Source organism: Coregonus lavaretus, assembly GCF_964263955.1.
Source record: "Coregonus lavaretus genome assembly, chromosome: 12".
In the NCBI taxonomy this organism is placed as follows: domain Eukaryota; kingdom Metazoa; phylum Chordata; class Actinopteri; order Salmoniformes; family Salmonidae; genus Coregonus; species Coregonus lavaretus.
Genome location: NC_139999.1, coordinates 17,005,539 through 17,026,697, shown reverse-complemented (window position 1 = coordinate 17,026,697; position 21,159 = coordinate 17,005,539). Strand labels below are relative to the sequence as shown.

Here is a 21,159-nt window from a genome sequence, read left to right as displayed (position 1 = left end):
CTGAGGTGTACGTGTAGCGATAGAGGAAGAGACACACGCTGTAAAGCCGCGCTCCGATACCAGCTCTCTGTTCCCAAAGTTATTGCGTGAGAGATTTACAGGGATTAGATGAAGAAATGAAGGCCTAATATTTATTTGACAGGCTAGCCAATCTCTGGCTGACTGGTCACTCTTCACTGTGTAGACCAGGCCTCTTTCAGCTCTCAGCTCTCAGGTCTAGCACCAGTAATACAGCTCCTTCACAGAGCTCCACACACCTCAGTCCTGTTTAAAACCAGATTTAAGCTGATCATATAAATGTATGACAGTATAAACTCTCAATCCCATTATCATACAGAATCATTCAATGTAATTTTGGGGTGAGCAATGTGCACAAGCCTAATGCAACAGATAAAAGAATAGCAACTCTCCAAATGATACTCCATATTTGGTCACAGTCATAACGGTGTACTATGGTTAACAGTACATCCTGGTGGCTATTTTCTTTTTTAATCAAATGATATGCGTGTCTGCAGTACCTGATTGGAAACATAGAACCAATTCCATGTGCAGTTTAATGACAGATGGAAAGAGATATTTCATTGAGATGTATAGTCAAGAGAGATAACCAATTAATCAAAGTGCCGGACAATGACACGGGCTAAATTTAAACACAGGAGAAAAAATGTCAGACGGCAGCCCCTTCCCTTAAATTATTCATTACTGCCTGTTATTACGTAGCATATAGAATTTAAAATAGCAGATTCTACTTAATTACAGTTCGCGTTGATACTTGCTACAGATGTCACAGCTTGCAGTGGCAATCTTTCACAATGTTTAACCCTGTCAAATAGTGGAGGGGTCCCCCCCCCCTCCCTCGCCGTCTGTCTTCCCAATGCCTGACCTACAGGCTCATTCCCACGCTAACAGAGGAGGAGGAAGAGGAGGAGGAGGAGGAGGAGGAGGAGAGAAGGGCTGCTTGTTGGGTGTAACATATATTTCTAAGAAAGAGTCAGAGTGAGTGGTGTATTCAAACAAACATCTACAGTGGGGACACAATAGCATCTATTATGCTGGAACCCAAAGAGTAATGATCCAAAAAAAACTGTGGAATTGAGTTGACTCTTCATACTAGCCAGGCATTCAAGGATATTGGATCCTTTGGATAAATAGGAACAATGTGAAAGGTTTCCAAAGTTGGCATTTAAGGCACTGCATTATGTCACGAGAGAATGCTGAATTACTGTAGATATTTTTGCTATTAAAAACAAGTACAACATGTACTGTATGTCAGTCCAGTACATGCACATCAACACTGTACTTCCATTTGACTACAGCAGGAAGACAAAAGGTTTGTTTGAGTGCCACTCACTAAATTCCCCGTTTCTCTTTAGCAAGTCATCTCTGTTCACCAAACAGCTGTATGCAAATAGTTAGAGTCATGCAGCATTCAGTTGTTTTGTATTAATATTTGAATATTGAAATAACACAATTCAGATCTAGATATTCCATTTCAATTTCCATATACGTGAACTGGAGTTGCACATCAACAGATTAATTCTTCACATCAACGCCGTTTATGTAAAGTGAGAAATGTTGTTGTTGTTCTTTTTATTTTACATGATTACATTCCTGTAACATATCTATATTACCTAAAAGCAAGTTACCCTGATTCCAAACTGCAGCCTATATCGCCTGTGTCAGAGAGAGAACTGTCTGTATCACCCACGTTCATGCCTCTTAACCAAATTTGAATCGCCGATAATACCATATTTACATAGCGGTGTTGGCTAGGCGTGATTATGATCATATAAATGTTCCCCCCAAGCTATGACGGAAAGTTTAGCAGCAGTGAGTGAGTGAGGCTGAAGGACATAACTATAAGTTAGCACAGGCTACAGCAGAGCCAAGGAAAATAGCTAAATTACACACATGGGCTGCGTTTACACAGGCAGCCCAATTCTGATATTTTTCCACTAATTGACCAATCACATCAGATCTTTTCACATCAAATATTTTTCAGAGCTGATGTGATTAGTCACAAGACCAATTAGTGAAAAAATATCAGAATTGGGCTGCCTGTGTAAACGCAGCCATGGAGCTCCAGCATCATGTGGCTGTGCTGTGGTAAACAGATGCAGGGTGACTCTAGTAAATGATCAGTCAAGCAGCTGTCAGGGCGCCTTCATCCATTCACTTGTTGAGACGATGTATTCCTGTTGCTCCCCCCTCACTAACACAAGCCCACACAATTTGCTTACAGGGCCGAACAGATCAGAAGATTAAACTGCAGAGGATATTATTAAGGTTGTCCCTCGTATCACCAATGTTTGCTGCACTTTTACAGCCAGTCAAACAGACAAAATGGTTTTCCATCCACTAGGATGGATAGGATGAGTATAGTGTGGCTTAAGTTTCTTCCTCTCAGAGTGCCAGACTCTTCTCTGTCTCTGACAGAAGCTCATCCATTTACTAAATACATAACCTGAAAACCATAAACTGGGGAAGACCATATTACAGTACTGAGTAGTAAACAAGTACACAACAAACATGTACTCTATGTCATGATGTTATTGTCAGTCAAATCTCTCTGCGCTCAACATAGAGCATTCATGTTCCTCTAGGCTATTATCTCACTGTGACTGTGCCTCACACTGTGGCTGTGAGGGCCTTTGAGAGCGTCTATCTGATCAGAGCTCCAGTCCAGACCTCAGATGTCAGAGTGACTGGGAGGCAGCGTCAGAGAGAGGCCCAGTAACCAGGCCTGTCCTGTCTTCCCTCAGCTCAAATGGCAAGCAAGGAGTAACGCTTGCACTGCCTCGCCAAGCCCGCCTCGCCTGTCTGCCTGCCTGCCACTGCCAGCAGCACAGCGTTCAGTTCACAGGAGCCGTGTCTTACTGCATGCTCAGCTCAGCGCTGGATGGCTCGTTTGATTCCAGGCAGTGTGACACATCTGTTGCTTGTCACATCGTGTCGTAGCTCCATGTCTGTGAGCCAGACACTACCCGAGAAGCACGTCGCTCCACGCGCCTCATCCTCTCTATGTGTTGACAAACAGCGCTGCAGCGCTACAGACAGACAGACAGACAGACAGACACGCTGAGTCTGGGCCAAGGACCTGCATGTCCACAGTTTGGAGGGTCAGGAGGTGGGATACATCACTGGCTGTAAAACCACTGTCAAATACTCACTTTGAATCAGTTTATTGTAAGCAACTACTTTGGGTGACAAGAATATTCAAATGTGTATTTCTTAATGGCCATGGAAAAATGTAATTTAAGGAAATAAATTATGGAAAGTATTCACTTAACCTAAGACCTCCTCAAAATTGCCATTTGTTTATATTGAGAATCAATTTCTTTCCCCCAATGTCTATAGAAATATTTTAATGCTTTAAATAAAATCTATATCAAGGGTTTATAGGCTTAACAATGTACATTTTCTTGGACAGACATAAATAGTATGAAGTGCTTTAAGTGCCTTTAAATAAAGTGCCAGAATATATTCCATGCGAGACTTACATTGTAAGCTTAAATACATCAGCGATGACCATTGCTAATTGATTATTTTACCATACATCTATGAAGTACATATTATGCAATATCAGCAAAAATGAAATTACATTGTTTCTCATCACCAGTCAAATCAGCCTGCATTTAGTGGGAAAAGCAGCACTAGAGGCTGAGAAGTAGTTACTAATGGCACTGTTTCAGAAGCTCTTTCATACATTCATAAGTGCTTCACTTCTGTGTCCTTGTCTTCTCTAATCAATATTCAAAAGTGCCTATTAATTGCAAGTTTTGGATACATTTACATGCAAAGGATTGTCTGTGTTATATTCATCAAACACTTGGCTGAGACAAAACTGTCAATGAGCGTTCTTTTATTTTTGTGTTATCTTTAATTTATGTAATTAATGTTTGTGATACCAGAATGACATTTAGCCTACCTCTCATCCTAAAACCCTTTTTTATAATAACAAATAATAATTGGCAAATTGGACAAACGTTTGAATTTCCATAAGTATTAAAAGCCAAACTGGTTATGTAAATACCCCAGAAGGGGAATATTTAGATGTCTCATTTACATTATCAGATGACAAACCATTAATTTGTTCCATTCAATATCAACCTGTTTTGCAAGCACACAAAACTAGACACGACACATCAGGGCTTACAGTTTTTCTCAATTGCTAAAACACTAAACCCTATTGTCTGAACCAAATGCTCAGTTGCCTGAACCCACTGATTGAATCAATCACTCTTTTGGCAAAACCATAAGCACTTTTCACCTGTTTAGACACAACTTGCCAACACATTTTCATTGTGATGCACCCGTGCTGCATAATGGTGAGCACATGTGACAAAAGTCAAACACAATTAGAGCACAGGTATCACCACTTGAACACAACAACTCAAAATTGATCACACTTGTGGCTAATGATGTGAGGGAACATATACAGTAAGCCAGTTCAGAGAGCACTGGTTTGTGAGGCCCTACAATGGATAGAAATCTGAGAGGAAGAGTTCGTGTGAGAGGAGGTCGAGGTGGTCGAGGTGGTCAGCGAAGACAAAGAACAGTAATATCTGATGAAATCAGAGCTACTGTGATTGACCATGTTCTTGTCCATGGTATGAGCATGAGGGAGGCTGGACAAAGGGTACAACCAAACATCAGTAGATTCACTGTGTCCACCATAATCCGAAGATTTAGAGAAGAGAACAGGTAATTACCTTTTTTTGACATTATAGTACAGTATGTAAATGTTGACAGCAATTACTGTATGACATACTATATACTGTACCACAGTATACTGTAAGTGAATATATGTTTCAGTACATCACTGTACCAATGTACTGTAGTATTGTAATGGAGGGTTGGTCTAACTGTTTGTAGGCCTAGTATTCCATGTATATTTTTTGTAACTCCATGTTCTCTTTTTGTAGAATTGAAAGACTGCCACATGGGGGTGGGAGGACAGGTATGTTCTCCCCACACCAAGAGACCCTAATTGTTGATATGGTCCGTAAGAAAAATGCCATTAAACTGAGCGAAATTCAGCAGAAGATCATTGAGGACCATTTACATTTTGAGGGTATCAACAGTGTCAGCCTCTCTACTGTTGATCGTGTCCTCAAGCGCAACAGACTGCGCATGAAACAGCTATACAGAGTGCCCTTTGATCGCAACTCAGACAGAGTCAAAGAGCAAAGATTCCAGTATGTACAGGTTGGCATATATCCAGACACATTCAATGTTGATTACTCTAAGTAGTGATTTACTGTAGTGGCCTAAATCACTTTTTCCGTATCACTTACAAAACTATATCTATTTCTACAGAGGGTTTTTCAACTGGATGCAATGGAAAGACCCCATCAATACATCTACATGGATGAAGCTGGGTTTAATCTCACCAAAAGGAGAAGGAGAGGCCGTAATGTGATTGGCCATCGGGCCATTGTTGGTGTTCCTGGGCAGCGTGGTGGCAATGTCACATTATGTGCTGCCATCAGCAATCATGGGGTTGTCCACCATCATGCCAACCTGGGGCCCTACAACACTCACCAGCTCCTCATTTTCCTCAATCACATGCGAGATGCTTTGTTAGGGCAGCAGGATGAGCATCCCATCTATGTTGTTGTTTGGGACAATGTGAGTTTTCACAGAGCCCTCCAGGTTAGAGAGTGGTACAATATGAACCAAGGTTTTATCAATCTTTGCCTTCCACCGTACTCCCCTTTCCTAAACCCCATTGAGGAATTCTTCTCCTCATGGCGGTGGAAGGTATATGAACGCCAACCTTACACCAGGGTAAATCTCCTGCAAGCCATGGGACTTGCCTGTGGTGACATAGGTGTGGAGGCATGCCAAGCCTGGATACGGCATGCCAGGGGTTTTTTCCCCCGTTGCCTGGCCAGACAAAATGTGGCCTGTGATGTGGATGAAGTCCTGTGGCCTGACCCAGTACGGAGACATGATGCTGTGGCTGAGTAATGCACTTATTTGTATATTTTTGTACTTTATTTTTACATGGGCTTACTGTACACAAGTGGCAAACGCATAAGATTTCTGTTTGTTTTTACAAGTGCTACATGTAAATGCACAATATTTCTGTTTTGTCTTTTTGTACAAGTGCTAAATGCACAGTTTTTTTTTGTTTTGCAACATGCATTTAGCCTACAGTGAACAATAAACATTTATTTCTCCAGCTTCATGTCCTGAGCATTGTGTTTTCTATTTTTCTACGTAGTGTTTAGTGACTGTTCAGTAGTGTTTTTTATTTTGATTGACTCGGGGCACGATTTGACAACATAGTTCAGTTTTGAGCACAGATTGAACTGTTTTGAGGTGAAAGTTTGGTTTTGCAAGAAGAGTCTGAGGTTTTGTGAATGTAGCTTGAAAATTGGGTTTTGTGTTCACAGTTAAGAGAAAGGGAGAGCAGCTTTCAAGAAATGTGTCTTAGCAATCGAGAAAAACTGTAATACAACACACAACAGAATAATACTGATTGAACACCTGATAAAATGCCGGAACACCATGGCTGCCCTCACAACCAGCCACATCAAACCTCAAGATACCTACAGGATCACAACATATCATCAGCATACCAAAACACATACCTAAAGAATCTGCAAAATATTGTAAATAGCCTACAACATTGCAAGTCTCTAATGTACTCTGAGGGATCATTTAAGGCCTGCATCCAGAGGATCCATCTGGCCTTCATTAGCTCCCTCCTGGCATCTACTACCCATTTCAGAGAGAAGATGTGGTATATTACCTGTAAAAAAATATGAGGCAATGTTTGTATGAACCCCTTTCAAACAGCCCCTTATTTACCACCTTCTTGCAGGGAGACCCCTTTTATACATATCAGTGGGTAACTGGCAAATTGGGAGGGGTGGGTGGTGTTGTTAAACCATGGAGGCTGTTTGCATTTCAAATTAGGGAGGTGTTAAACAATGGAAGTGTTAATGGGTTTACCTGCAAAAAAGCAGTGAACCAGTCACACAGACCTGATACCTGTATTTTGGTTACAGGGTCCGTGAAAATGCAGGAATCATGACTAGGTCTTTAGCTGGCTTTTATTTTTCCTTGTTTTTTACCCCCTACCCCTTTCAGATATAAAATATAGTATCTAAAAGCAGGCATGGTAAAATATTGGGATTTTGGTCTGTGTATGAAAGGGATATATGTGAACAACATGTCGGCTTTTTTAAATTTTTATTTCACCTTTATTTAACCAGGTAAGCCAGTTGAGAACAGGTTCTCATTTACAACTGCGACCTGGCCAAGATAAAGCAAAGCAGTGCAATAAAAACAACACAGAGTTACATATGGGGTAAAAAAACATAAAGTCAAAAATACAACAGAAAATATATATACAGTGTGTGCAAATGTAGCAAGTTATGGAGGTAAGGCAATAAATAGGCTATAGTGCAAATTAATTACAATAGTATTAACACTGGAATGCTAGATGTGCAAGAGATTATGTGCAAATAGAGATACTGGGGTGCAAAAGAGCAAAATAAATAACAATATAGGGATGAGGTAGTTGGGTGGGCTAAATTCAGATGGGCTGTGTACAGGTGCAGTGATCGGTAAGGTGCTCTGACAACTGATGCTTAAAGTTAGTGAGGGAGATAAGAGTCTCCAGCTTCAGAGATTTTTGCAATTCGTTCCAGTCATTGGCAGCAGAGAACTGGAAGGAATGGCGGCCAAAGGAGGTGTTGGCTTTGGGAATGACCAGTGAGATATACCTGCTGGAGCGCAGACTACGGGTGGGTACTGCTATGGTGACCAATGAGCTAAGATAAGGCGGGGATTTGCCTAGCAGTGATTTATAGATGGCCTGGAGCCAGTGGGTTTGACGACGAACATGTAGTGAGGACCAGCCAACAAGAGTGTACAGGTCACAGTGGTGGGTAGTGTATGGGGCTTTGGAGACAAAACGGATGGCACTGTGATAGACTACATCCAATTTGCTGAGTAGAGTGTTGGAGGCTATTTTGTAAATGACATCGCCGAAGTCAAGGATCGGTAGGATAGTCAGTTTTACGAGGGCATGTTTGGCAGCATGAGTGAAGGAGGCTTTGTTGCGAAATAGGAAGCCGATTCTAGATTTAACTTTGGATTGGAGATTCTTTATGTGAGTCTGGAAGGAGAGTTTACAGTCTAACCAGACACCTAGGTATTTGTAGTTGTCCACATACTCTAGGTCAGACCCGTCGAGAGTGGTGATTCTAGTCGGGTGGGCGGGTGCCAGCAGCGTTCGATTGAAAAGCATGCATTTAGTTTTACTAGTGTTTAAGAGCAGTTGGAGGCTACTGAAGGAGTGTTGTGTGGCATTGAAGCTCGTTTGGAGGTTTGTTAACACAGTGTCCAATGAAGGGCCAGATGTATACAAAATGGTGTCGTCTGCGTAGAGGTGGATCTGAGAGTCACCAGCAGCAAGAGCGACATCATTGATATACACGGAGAAAAGTGTCGGCCCAAGAATTGAACCCTGTGGCACCCCCATAGAGACTGCCATAGGTCCAGACAACAGGCCCTCCGATTTGACACACTGAACTCTATCTGAGAAGTAGTTGGTGAACCAGGCGAGGCAGTCATTTGAGAAACCAAGGCTATTTAGTCTGCCAATAAGAATGCGGTGGTTGACAGAGTCGAAAGCCTTGGCCAGGTCGATGAAGACGGCTGCACAGTACTGTCTATTATCAATCGCGGTTATAATATCGTTTAGGACCTTGAGCGTGGCTGAAGTGCACCCATGACCAGCTCGGAAACCGGATTGCATAGCGGAGAAGGTACGGTGGTATTCGAAATGGTCGGTGATCTGTTTGTTAACTTGGCTTTCAAATACTTTCGAAAGGCAGGGCAGGATGGATATAGGTCTGTAGCAGTTTGGATCTAGAGTGTCACCCCCTTTGAAGAGGGTTGCCACACAATCCCCTCATTCCCCAAGACCTGCCCAGCTCATTCCACTGCACATATCACAGGTTGTTATCATTCCAGAGATAATTCTACATTGGTGAACACCAGCGCTTTAATTAGATTTTACATTTTAGATTTTAGATTTACATTTTAGTCATTTAGCAGACGCTCTTATCCAGAGTGACTTACAGTTAGTGAGTACATACATTTTCATACTTTTTCATACTATTTGATCATTCCACAGCTGGGCTTTATTAAGGAGGGGTTCACGGCACCTCACAATCACCCCCCGACTCCACTGAGGGAAACACAGAGGAGGATATGAGTTCATATAAACCAGTATAGTTCATATAAACCATTATACAACGGGTGGGTCTAATCCTGAATGCTGATTGGTTAAAACTTCATTCCAGCCCGTGTCTATTCCACAAGTTACCACCGGCTAAATCTATGACGTTAAAATGCCTATTGACTCTGTTCCATCTGACTGCGCAATCCACTGTCTCATCAGCCCAGCCAAGCAATTTATACATTTGATCTCCACTATAAAAAGCATATAAACATTATCTCACATTTCTTTTAGACTAACATTTAGTTTTCTACAGCTGAGATTTGTATATACCTTGATGTCTGTCTCTCTGACATTCGCAACATTGTTTCAATATTCAAATTCGATCTCCAGCTGTCCCATAGTAATGAATGTGTCGGGAGTCAGGACGAGACAGACAGGCAAGCAGCGTTTCTCAGCCAGTCGAAATCATGAATCAGCTGGCATAATTTTTATGGATATATACAAAGAAATGTCAATTGAAAAAGGGTCAAATGAAACAAAGTGCAGATAGTTTGCAGTCTTTCCAGCTTCAGTTTGAAGTGATTGTTTTAGCTGTGTTGTTGGCTAGCTCCTCTGAACAACAGTATCCTGACGAGTGAGCAAATGTTCTATGCCAGGTGAAATCACGCCTCATTAGCTCATTGTTATGGATGTATCCAAATAAATGTCACTAAAAACAGCTTAAACAAATGCAAAGGCAGCTACTTTACTTTTAGTCTGGCTGCCCTTTTTGACGTGATCGTAAGTTAGCCATAGTTGGCTAGCTAGCAAGCAAGGGATAAGAACGTTGCCAGCCAGTCTCGCAATGGAACATTTAGAATGAACGACTGGGTCGCGTCCATAGATACAGAACAAAAAGACTGAACGACTGGGTCGCATCTCCAGCAACCGAACCGATTGAACGAACGACCAGCCGGCTTGGGTAGCAACCCTACATTTGTGTCAGGACTATATTTTGTGGAAGGATGAAATAGTATGAATATATTCATTTTAAAAAAACGTTTTTAATGAAAATATGTCAATCATTATTTGAATAAGTTGGTAACCGGTTGTATAAAAGTGATATTGCCCGAGAAGCCGGTGTTTGGAGGATATATTGGCACGGTTTGCCGGTCCTCGATTTCGTCTCGAGCCTAAGCAGGTTTTCATCAAGGATCTCTCTGTACTTTGCTCTGTTCATCTTTCCCTTGATCCTGACTAGTCTCCCAGTTCCTGCCGCTGGAAAACATCCCCACAGCATGATGCTGCCACCACCATGCTTCACCGTAGGGATGGTGCTAGGTTTCCTCCAGACGTGACGCTAGGCATTCAGGCCAAAGAGTTCAATCTTGGTTTCATCAGACCAGAGAATCTTGTTTCTCATGGTCTGAGAGTCCTTTAGGTGCCTTTTGGCAAACTCCAAGCGGGCTGTCATGTGCCTTTTACTGAGGAGTGGCTTCCGTCTGCCCACTCTACCATAAATGCCTGATTGGTGGAGTGCAGCAGAGATTATTGTTCTTCTGGAAGGTTCTCCCATCTTCATAGAGGAACTCTGGAGCTCTGTCAGAGTGACCATCGGGTTCTTGGTCACCTCCCTGACCAAGGCCCTTCTCCCCCGATTGCTAAGTTTGGCCGGGCGGCCAGCTCTAGGAAGAGTCTTGGTGGTTCAAACTTCTTCCATTTAAGAATGACGGAGGCCACTGTGTTCTTGGGAACCTTCAATGCTCTGACATGTACTGTCAACTGTGGGATCTTATATAGACAGGTGTGCCTTTCCAAATCATGTCCACAGGTGGACTCCAATCAAGTTGTAGAAACATCTCAAGGATGATCAATGGAAACAGGATGCACCTGAGCTCAATTTCGAGTCTCATAGCAAAGGGTCTGAATACTTATGTAAATAAAGTATTTCTGTTTTTAATTTTTAATACATTTGCCAAAATTTCCAAAAACCTGTTTTTGCTTTGTCATAATGGAGTATTTTGTGTAGATTGATGAGGAAAATAAATAAATAAATAAATCCATTCTAGAATAAGGCTGTAACGTAACAAAATGTGGAAAAGGTCAAGGGGTCTGAATACTTTCCGAATGCACTGTAGTTCATATATACCAGTATAGTTCATATAAACCAGTTTAGTTCATATAAACCAGTATAGTTCATATAAACCAGTATAGTTGATATAAACCAGTATAGTTCATATAAACCAGTATAGTTGATATAAACCAGTATAGTTGATATAAACCAGTATAGTTGATATTAACCAGTATAGTTCATATAAACCAGTATAGTTCATATAAACCAGTATAGTTGATATAAACCAGTATAGCTGATATAAACTAGTATAGCTGATATAAACCAGTATAGTTGATATAAACCAGTATAGTTGATATAAACTAGTGTAGCTGATATAAACCAGTATAGTTGATATAAACCAGTATAGTTGATATAAACTAGTATAGTTGATATAAACTAGTATAGTTGATATAAACCAGTATAGTTGATATAAACTAGTGTAGCTGATATAAACCAGTATAGTTTATATAAACTAGTATAGCTGATATAAACTAGTATAGCTGATATAAACCAGTATAGTTGATATAAACCAGTATAGTTGATATAAACCAGTATAGTTGATATAAACCAGTATAGTTGATATAAACTAGTGTAGCTGATATAAACCAGTATAGTTGATATAAACCAGTATAGTTGACATAAACCAGTATAGTTGATATAAACTAGTATAGTTGATATAAACCAGTATAGTTGATATAAACTAGTATAGTTGATATAAACCAGTATAGTTTATATAAACTAGTATAGTTGACATAAACCAGTATAGTTGATATAAACTAGTATAGTTGATATAAACCAGTATAGTTGATATAAACTAGTATAGTTGATATAAACCAGTATAGTTTATATAAACTAGTATAGCTCCGCCCAACAGTGAGGGACAGTAACTGGGTCTAGCAGAGCTATCCAGTGCTCTTAACTAATGTCTGATACCCTAATTCAACAACACTATCAAGCTCAATGGGAGACAAACTGTTATATCAAATGCATAGCGACTGAGGGTCATGGCCATATGGTCACATAATACAACCTGACAAATATCCTACTGAAACAGACAGAGACTGAACAGATAAATCTAACCTACAGCATGTCTTGCCAAGGTCAAAATGAGTCTTAATGCAAACACCAGATTTAAAGCTGAGCCTCCTCTGCGTGATGGTGGTGTGGTCGGGAGGAAGGTCACCCATGTTTAGTGTCTACAGTGCTTTGAAATAGTTGTGCGGTGTGAAATCTGCTCTGGGTCATTGTTAGCTTTGGATGTGTTTATACACCACACATAGTGTAAATGACTTGAGAGATGGTGCGAGGAGGGTTGCAGTCATGAACCTGCATATAGTATCTGGTCATGTTTTTGCCTTGAATTCAGTCACAACTGTGACTATACGGTGGTGTGGATTAAAGGGATATCTAGAACCTATGTTCATCATCCATTGTCACTAACATTTCATTGAAAGTAAAAAGCAACTGACCAAGTGATCCATTTACAACAGCACCAGTTATTATGCAAAATCAAATGTATCGTTTGCCACCCTTGATTTTCATCAGATGACCCTGTAAACATTTGCATTTTTATATTTCTCTGAGATATAGCTTCATCAAGTTTACTGTGGATTCACTTCACTCTTAGAAAAAAGGGTTCCAAAAGGGTTATTTCGGCTGTCCCCATAGGATAACCCTTTTGGGTTCCATGTGGAGCCCTCTGTGGAAAGGGTTTTACCTGAAACCAAAAAGGGTTAATCAAAGGGTTCTCCTATGAGGACAGCCGAAAAACCCTTTTAGGTTCTAGATTGCATCTTTTTTTCTAAGAGTAGACTAGGCCTATGTGTAGATGGAAACACTCTTTACAGGGAAACACTTGTCCATGGATGTAGTGTATTTAATAGGAGTATTTGAGTATAGATCTGTCATGTCTATTAGGAGTCTGTCTTTCGTTCTACTGTATGGTTGTGTAAATGGGGTCGGACTCCAGTCACTTACTTTGATCTCTGTCTCAACAGGGGGTCACCACTGGAGTCTCCTGGCTGGATGAAGGCACAGCAGGTGGGAGAGAGAGAGAGAGAGAGAGAGAGAGAGAGAGAGAGAGAGAGAGAGAGAGAGAGAGAGAGAGAGAGAGAGAGAGAGAGAGAATGAGAAAGGAAGAGAGAGAGAGAGAATGAGAAAGGAAGAGAGAGAGAGAGAGAGAGAGAGAGAGAGAGAGAGAAAGAAAGAGAATGAGAAAGGAAGAGAGAGAGAGAGAGAGAGAGAGAATGAAAAAGGAAGAGAGAGAGAGAGAGAGCGAGAGAAAGAGAATGAGAAAGGAAGAGAGAGAGAGAGAGAGAGAGAGAGAGAGAGAGAGAGAATGAAAAAGGAAGAGAGAGAGAGAGAGAAAGAGAATGAGAAAGGAAGAGAGAGAGAGAGAGAGAGAGAGAGAGAGAGAGAGAGAGAGAGAGAGAGAGAGAGAGAGAGAGAGAGAAAGAGAATGAGAAAGGAAGAGAGAGAGAGAGAGAGAGAGAGAGAGAGAGAGAGAGAGAGAGAGAAAGAGAATGAGAAAGGAAGAGAGAGAGAGAGAGAGAGATAGGAAGGGAGGGGAGGAATAAAAGTGAAAAGAAGAAAAGGAGGAAGATATTGTCAGTTGGATAAAATCCTTCAATTCCTTCAGCCCAAAAAATGACAAACAACACAGTATCCAATTGTATCTGTGTGTGTGTGTGTTTGGTTTTACTATCCTTGTGGGGACCAGAAGTCCGGACAAGTGGGGTCATTTCGCCAGTCCCCACAAGGAAAAAGGCAATTTTAGACTTAGTTTAGGGTTACAATTAGGGTTAGGGGTTAGGTTTAGGGGTTAGGGAAAATAGGATTTTGAATGGGAATCAATTGTTTGGTCCCCACAAGGATTGTAAAACAAACATGTGTGTGTGTGTGTATGTGTGTGTGAGAGAGAGAGAGAGAGAGAGAGAGAGAGAGAGAGAGGGAGAGAGAGAGAGAGAGAGAGAGGTCACTTTCAAACAATTCTTCTTCATTAAAGCAGCATTAAGTATATTTTTCCTCAGAGCTTATTTTTCTTTCCATGTTTTAAATCTTTGGATACATTTAGCATCTCAAACGACGATTCCCTTGATTAAACAAATAATGGCACATTCAGAAAACTGTAATTGAGTTCAAATTGATTCTAGCTGTGCTCTAATTGCATTTAAACACTGTTCCTCCCTAACCCTAGATCCACAGCTCCTTCTCCTTAATTACTACAGCCCTCTGAAGACAAATCCCTCCGGTGTGGAAGGAAAAATAAAAATAGTGTAAGTTTAACAGAACGTTGTTAAAATGACCAATAAACTTTTTTTTGTATTCAATATAAATGAAACCCCAGCAGAGAGAATAGGGCTCAGAGAACAGACAGCAAAATAGCTTGTTGAAGTGTTGCACAGTAACCCATATCAAATAAACGCCACAGATTAACACCAACCCCCCCCTCTGCCTCTCCGCCGCCCCCCCCCCTCTTCACCCCCACTCCCCCCTTCAGCCCTCACCCTCCGCTCCCGCACCCCTCCGCCCTTCCCCCTCCACCACTCCCCCCTCCGCCACCTCCCCCTCTTCACCCCCACTCTCCCACTCCCCCCTCCACCACTCACCCTCCGCTCCGCTCCCTTCCCCCTCCGCCCCTTCCCTCTCCACCACTCCCCCCTCCATCCCTCAGCCCCTCCCCCCACCCCCCCGCCACCTACCCTCTCCGCCCATCCACACTCCACCACTCCCCCCTCCGCCACCTCCCCCCTCTGCCAACTCCACTCTTTCTATCCTTTTTCAAACATGGAGGGAAGAAAAGGCTAAATATGTTTCCTGAAAGGGAGGAAAGGTGGAAAAAGCCCATCCTGCCTTTGGAGTCACCACCGTGCGTCCGTTAGAGCAACCCGCCACTGGCCTTTCTGCAGAGGCAGCAGAACTTCCCCGAGAGGAGAGGGGACTGTTTGCCAACTCAAACAGGGCTCCCTCTCCCTCTCCCGGCGGCCAGCGGCCCATGGGCCTGCTCTGCTCAGCGCTGGTGCATCCTGAGGGCTCGCTGCAGCTGGAGCTCTCTGAATAAAGGTAACAGGGAATGTCAGAGCTACTGTAAACTTACTAGCCCGCTTCTGTCAGCAGGACATTCACAATCAAAGCAAAACAACCCCACCTAAAACACCATGCATTGTTTTTTCCACCAGCCCTATCCTAAACTTCCCACGAATCACAAAGAGAGCACGTGAGAGGGCGACCGCTGTTCCCTGATCTTGCCAAACAAAATGCCAGGAGACCGGGAATGACATTCAACTCTGGTTTAAAAATACGAGCAATTTGAAAATGATTAGTCTTATTTTATTGTTGAGCGCCTGACACAGGAGAGGAAACCAGAACAATCAACCCAACTTACTTTTAGAAACACTAATTAGTTTTGCTCTCATAAACCCAACCTGAAAATGACCAATTAGAAAGTGAGAATGAGCCATGAGCAGCAGAAACAAGTGCTTGTCAGTCTCCTACTAAGTCCCACATCCACAACTTTACCGCAATGACTTTCACACTGCTCCCATGGCGAGCCGAATGTTACCTACTAAACACTCAGTCACGTACTCATCCTGATAAGTTAATAAGCCTTTACGTAATCCTTTAGCGAGTCTTTTGCAGAGTTAGTAGGGAAATATTACAGCTCTATAGAGCCACATCAAACCCAGTTGGAGAGGCTTGGTAGAACAGATGACTGAACCATCGGGCTGACCACAGCACCAGCTGGGCTCTACCATAAACCAACCAGGGCCAGACAGACATACAGTTATCCTCTCGCAGCTGCCTGGTTCACATTAATTTCCTCTTTCATGGGTATTGAAACCACTATATCCCTCCTACCCATCGACTAACAATTGGGACCTGTACGTTCCTGTGCTAGCCTATCACACAGCACATTCTCTTGCCAAGTGGTGTGGGTTTCATGTTTAGTCTCTCATAAGAAATTAATGATAAACTAGTGGAAATTGTCTTCAGGAATTTTCACTGCTATTCCCACAGCAAACAGCAGAGAGTGTTTCATCACTGTCGGGCCTAAGAATGATGGTCTGTCAGAGCCTTCTCCTACTCTCTGGCTTCTGCTACAGCTTCTGGGCTGGGAAGTGACTAAAAAAGGCCACGGCTACACTTTACTGGCCTGCGCTTTTTACCGGGAGTAATTCTCAGATGCCAGGTCGCTGCCAACGTCCTTGCAGCCGATGGCAGAGAGGCCAGTAAGTTCACATTAACTGCAGAGTGTAACTGTGCTGAACATCTGCTCATGAATGCGAGCGCTGCCCACTAACTCAGCGAGTTGAGGCCTGCTGATGAAAAATGCAACGCTCTCCTCTCTGGCACGCTTGTTTTGCGCTATTCTCCTGAGCCCCCAGAATTATATTAAGAGAATTTCAGTGCGGCCCAGTGTATCCGAGAGAACAGCTGGCGCTGAAAATGGATCTGCTGCTCGCCGAGAGCTCAGGGACTTCACACGGGATCAGCCTTCTCATACGCCATTTGTCCTTGAAGGAAAAAAATCAGTGTTAAGCACCCAGGTAATAATAAGAAGACAGCAGCTACATTTAGCTGATTACACTACCCATGTGTGCAAAACCAGACAGAATAACCAATGAACATGAATTGATATGGGTGGGGGGGGGGTGGGGGGGCAATTGTGATAATACGTAGCACCCTCTGGAGACATCTGCATACACTAAGTCATGTACTTTGTTTTGCTTGTTTCCTGGTTGGAACTCATTAGACTGACAACTAGGGGGAATCTGCCCCTTACCAAACCAACATGGAGGTAAAACAGAAACAAGAGTATGCTACACAGTACATAGCTACATGGTCACCATAACAACGTGATGAAAATATGATTGATGGTTTACCCCAAACTACCTGGTCACATACGGTCTTCCACTTATACTATGAGCAAATTTGAAATATCTCTCCTCATCAGATGGTGAAATATCCTCTGTTAAAAATCATACATTTAAGGAAGTGTTGATTCTTACCAACAACCAAAAATACAAGATTACATAACATTTGGTGATTTCACTTCTGTCTTCCTTTGAAATGGAGATGAACATATCTTCTTGAAAGTCTGTATGGTGGGCATCACTTCACTGATACAAACACATGACACACACAGTGGCACACAATCATTAATTCTCTCCAAACTGTTTTGTCTCTGTTGCTTGCTTGTCACAATATTTATCAGATAACCAAGTTGTCATTCCTTCAAAGAGTCAGTTTCACTCAAGAACACTTGTGTGGGACAAACTCACTATCACGTTTAAAGATGAGAGAACTCCTAGTTTACTAGGCTTCCTGTGTGTTCAGTGATGGAATACGAAGGAGATGTACAGTATATACATGATCATGACAATACCCCCCCCCCCCCCCCCCAGAAGACAATGTAGGTGAGTAAAAACTCTTCTCCAAGACATTTGGCTGGTGACAAATCACAGCACTTGTCTTCCTGAAAACATCCCTCCTTCCTTCTTAAACCTCCCAACTTCACATGAAGATAGGAAATCACACATTACCACGCTGACAAACAATTACAATCATGTCATTAACGACAACCCTCCCTGAGCCATAGTTTTGCCAGACAGACACAAATCATGATAACCCAGACAACACAACATTGATCTCCACGATGCCGTAAAATAAACCTAGGATTGATCCATCATGACACTAGGAAATACATCCAATTTTGACAGAAATCTAATTGGGTGGGTGGGGGGTCAGTGCTTTGTTTAAGAAAAGTAGAATTACCATAATGCCAAACAATCATAACTTGGTGCCAAAACTTAAAACTAATATCAAAGCCAGGAGGTAGAAAACTCAATTCCTCACTTTATATTAAAAGTATTTTTTTCTTTTTCTTGCAGTTTTCCCATTAAAATCACTTAAATCTGATATTGAGCATTAGTATCTATTTTAATACATTTCCAAGTGTCAGCCAGCGAATGAAAAAAGCTAGCTTCTGTAAATATGACTGCTTACTTCTAACACAAACATTGTTGACACGTAATGCAATTTCAGCGGGACATCCAAATGAAAGCACTACGGGGTAATATAATGCTCTTAATGAGAATTATTTCCAGCTCGAGACCTTGCCGAGATAGCCATAATGCATTGCTTCTCTTTTTAATAAAATAATTGTTACAGTTATTAAAGATGAATCTCATCAGAGGCAAGATGACAAAATAATTCATTACCAAAACCCAGGCTTTAAATAGCTGCAAATTAAAATTCAGCTGAAAATGTGGTTCCTGATGAATGGGATCGTTATTTCATATAAATATTGGATATAGTGTGCCCTTGAAAGGAAATAAATATTGCAATAGTCCATTAAAAACTTTGTAGAATCAACCAATGAACAGTTTAACCATGAACAAAAAGACTAACAATACACATACTTCATACACAAATTATCTCTAAAAAAAATATATTAAATATGTCAGAATGTTAGTGTACACAGCTAGTTTCTGACACAAGGATCAAAAGGGAGAAAATAGTGTTAAGACTCATAATACTCCTACATATGGGTGTTAACAAGGTAGACCACTGAGCAACTGCCTACACGGTGGAGCCACTGTCCCTCTTATCACGGGGAACCATGGGGAACCATAGGGAACCTGGGACTCCCACCAGTACATGCATGTGTGAAACAGAGAATGTGTTGGGGTCCATGGCTCCCCTTCCCGTTCACAGCTCTTCGCAGGCCTTATGTATGTATTCAAAATAGATCATTTACGGCGATGGCATGGAAACTTCCCAGCATGCCTTTTAACCAGTGGTTTTTCACCCTCGCCACAGCAGGATGTCCAGAGAAAATGCTTTATTAAGATCCTGGAGACATAAAGAGCCTTGGTGACTTACTGCTGCATTACTGTCTAAAAGGTAAAGTTATTTAGACCAATAAAACGCTAATATATTGTTGGAGTGGAATAAAACAGAAGTTATCTCTACCTTAATAACATCACCGCAACCCCTTACATTGTTTAGATCAATAAAGCCCATTAAAGTACAGACCTCCACACAGATAACGCTGCACTGCCACTGTGAAATACTGCTCACTGGCATTATGAAGCACAAAGATCTAACAAAACAACTGAAGTCAAATCACACACCATTATAATAGGGTTCAAATGTGAACATGTTGAAGATTTTAGCTCAGTGTTAATGCTGCAATATGTAACTTCTCATTGAAAGCTTAAGAAGCGGTAAATATGCTTCCCGTTCTTAAGTTTTGTTTTTGTGTCTTTTACTTTTGGTTTTGTACATCAGCTTCAATCAGCTGAAACAACAATATTTTTGGTTATTGAAAATATATTTCACAGCGGTTTAGATGGTACAATAATTCTCTACACTTCTTTGTTTTGTCACATAAACTGAAATTAGGCAAACTATTTGAATTTTAGCAACCGGAAATGGCGAAGCGATTTCTGTATATTGTACCTTTAACACTTTGGCCTAGGACAGGGGTTCTCAAAGTGGGGTCAGTGGAGGTACTGCAGGCGGTCCGCAGCCAGATCTCAAAATATATTATAATTATTATTTATTATAATTATTATTATAATTATTATTATTATTATTATTTATTTTATGAATATTACTTACAACAACAGATTAAACCATTTTTGGCCAAGGGATCCATGGAATAACTTTATAGGGTTATTTTCCTGTCGGAGTGGTGCCAGGAAAATAACCTGTCCATCAACAACAACAAAACGAAGGAGCTGATCGTGGACTACAGGAGCCAGCAGAGAGAGCACGCCCCCATCCACATCGACAGGGCCGCAGTGGAGAGGTTCAAAAGCTTCAAGTTCCTCTGCGTGCACATCACTGACAACCTGAAATAGTCCCTTCACACAAACAGCGTGGTGAAGAAGGTGCAACAGCGCCTCTTCAATATCCAGAGGCTGAAGACATTTTGGCTTGGCCCCTAAGACCCTCACAGACAGATGTACCATTGAGAACATGCTGTGGGCTGTATCACCGCCTGGTACGGCAATTGCACCTTCCGCAACGGCATGGCTATCCACAGGGTGGTGCGTTCAGCCCAACGCATCACCAGGGGCACACTGCATACCCTCCAGGACATCTACAGTACCCAGTGTCACAGGAAGGCCAAGAAGATCATCAAGAACCTCAGCCACATGAGCCACGGCCTGTTCACCCCCCTACCATCTAGAAGAAGGAGACAGTAGAGGTGCATCAAAGCTGGGACTGAGAGACTGAGAAACAGCTTCTATCTTCAGGTCATCAGACTGTTAAACAGTCACTAAATCAAATCAAATTATATTGATCGCATACAAGTTTAGCAGATGTTTTTGCGGGTGTAGTGAAATGCTTGTTTTCCTAGTTCCAACAGTGCAGTAATATCTAACAATACACAACAAATCTAAAAGTAAAAGAACTGCCAAAATGCCAAGAGTGTGCAAAGCTGTCATCAAGGCAAAGGGTGGCTACTTTGTAGAATCTCAAATATAAACTATATTTTGATTTGTTTAACACTTTTTTGGTTAATACATGATTCCATATGTGTTATTTCATCGTTTTGATGTCTTCACTATTATTCTACAATGTAGAAAATAGTAACAAAGAAAAACCCTTGAATGAGTAGGTGTGTTCAAACTTGACTGGTACTGTGTATACAGTGTATTCGGAAAGTATTCAGACCCCTTGACTTTTTCCACATTTTGTTACGTTTCAGCCTTATTCTAAAATTGATTATTATTCTAAAATTGTTTTTTTCCCCCCTCATCAATCTACACACAATACCCCATAATGACAAAGCAAAAACAGGTTTTTCTATTTGTTAGCAAATGTATAAAAATAATAGTAAAGTATTCAG

General features: G+C 41.6%; 1 protein-coding gene across 1 annotated transcript in view; it reads right to left on the bottom strand.

The window, feature by feature from the left end:
* LOC311138345 (forkhead box protein P1-B-like) overlaps window positions 1–21,159 on the bottom strand; it is a 233,455-nt gene that overhangs the window by 158,303 nt on the left and 53,993 nt on the right. Inside the window, exon 3 of the mRNA XM_084173014.1 lies at window positions 13,275–13,318. The gene's annotated coding sequence lies outside the window, so the exon portion shown is untranslated. The remainder of the gene's footprint in view (window positions 1–13,274; window positions 13,319–21,159) is intronic.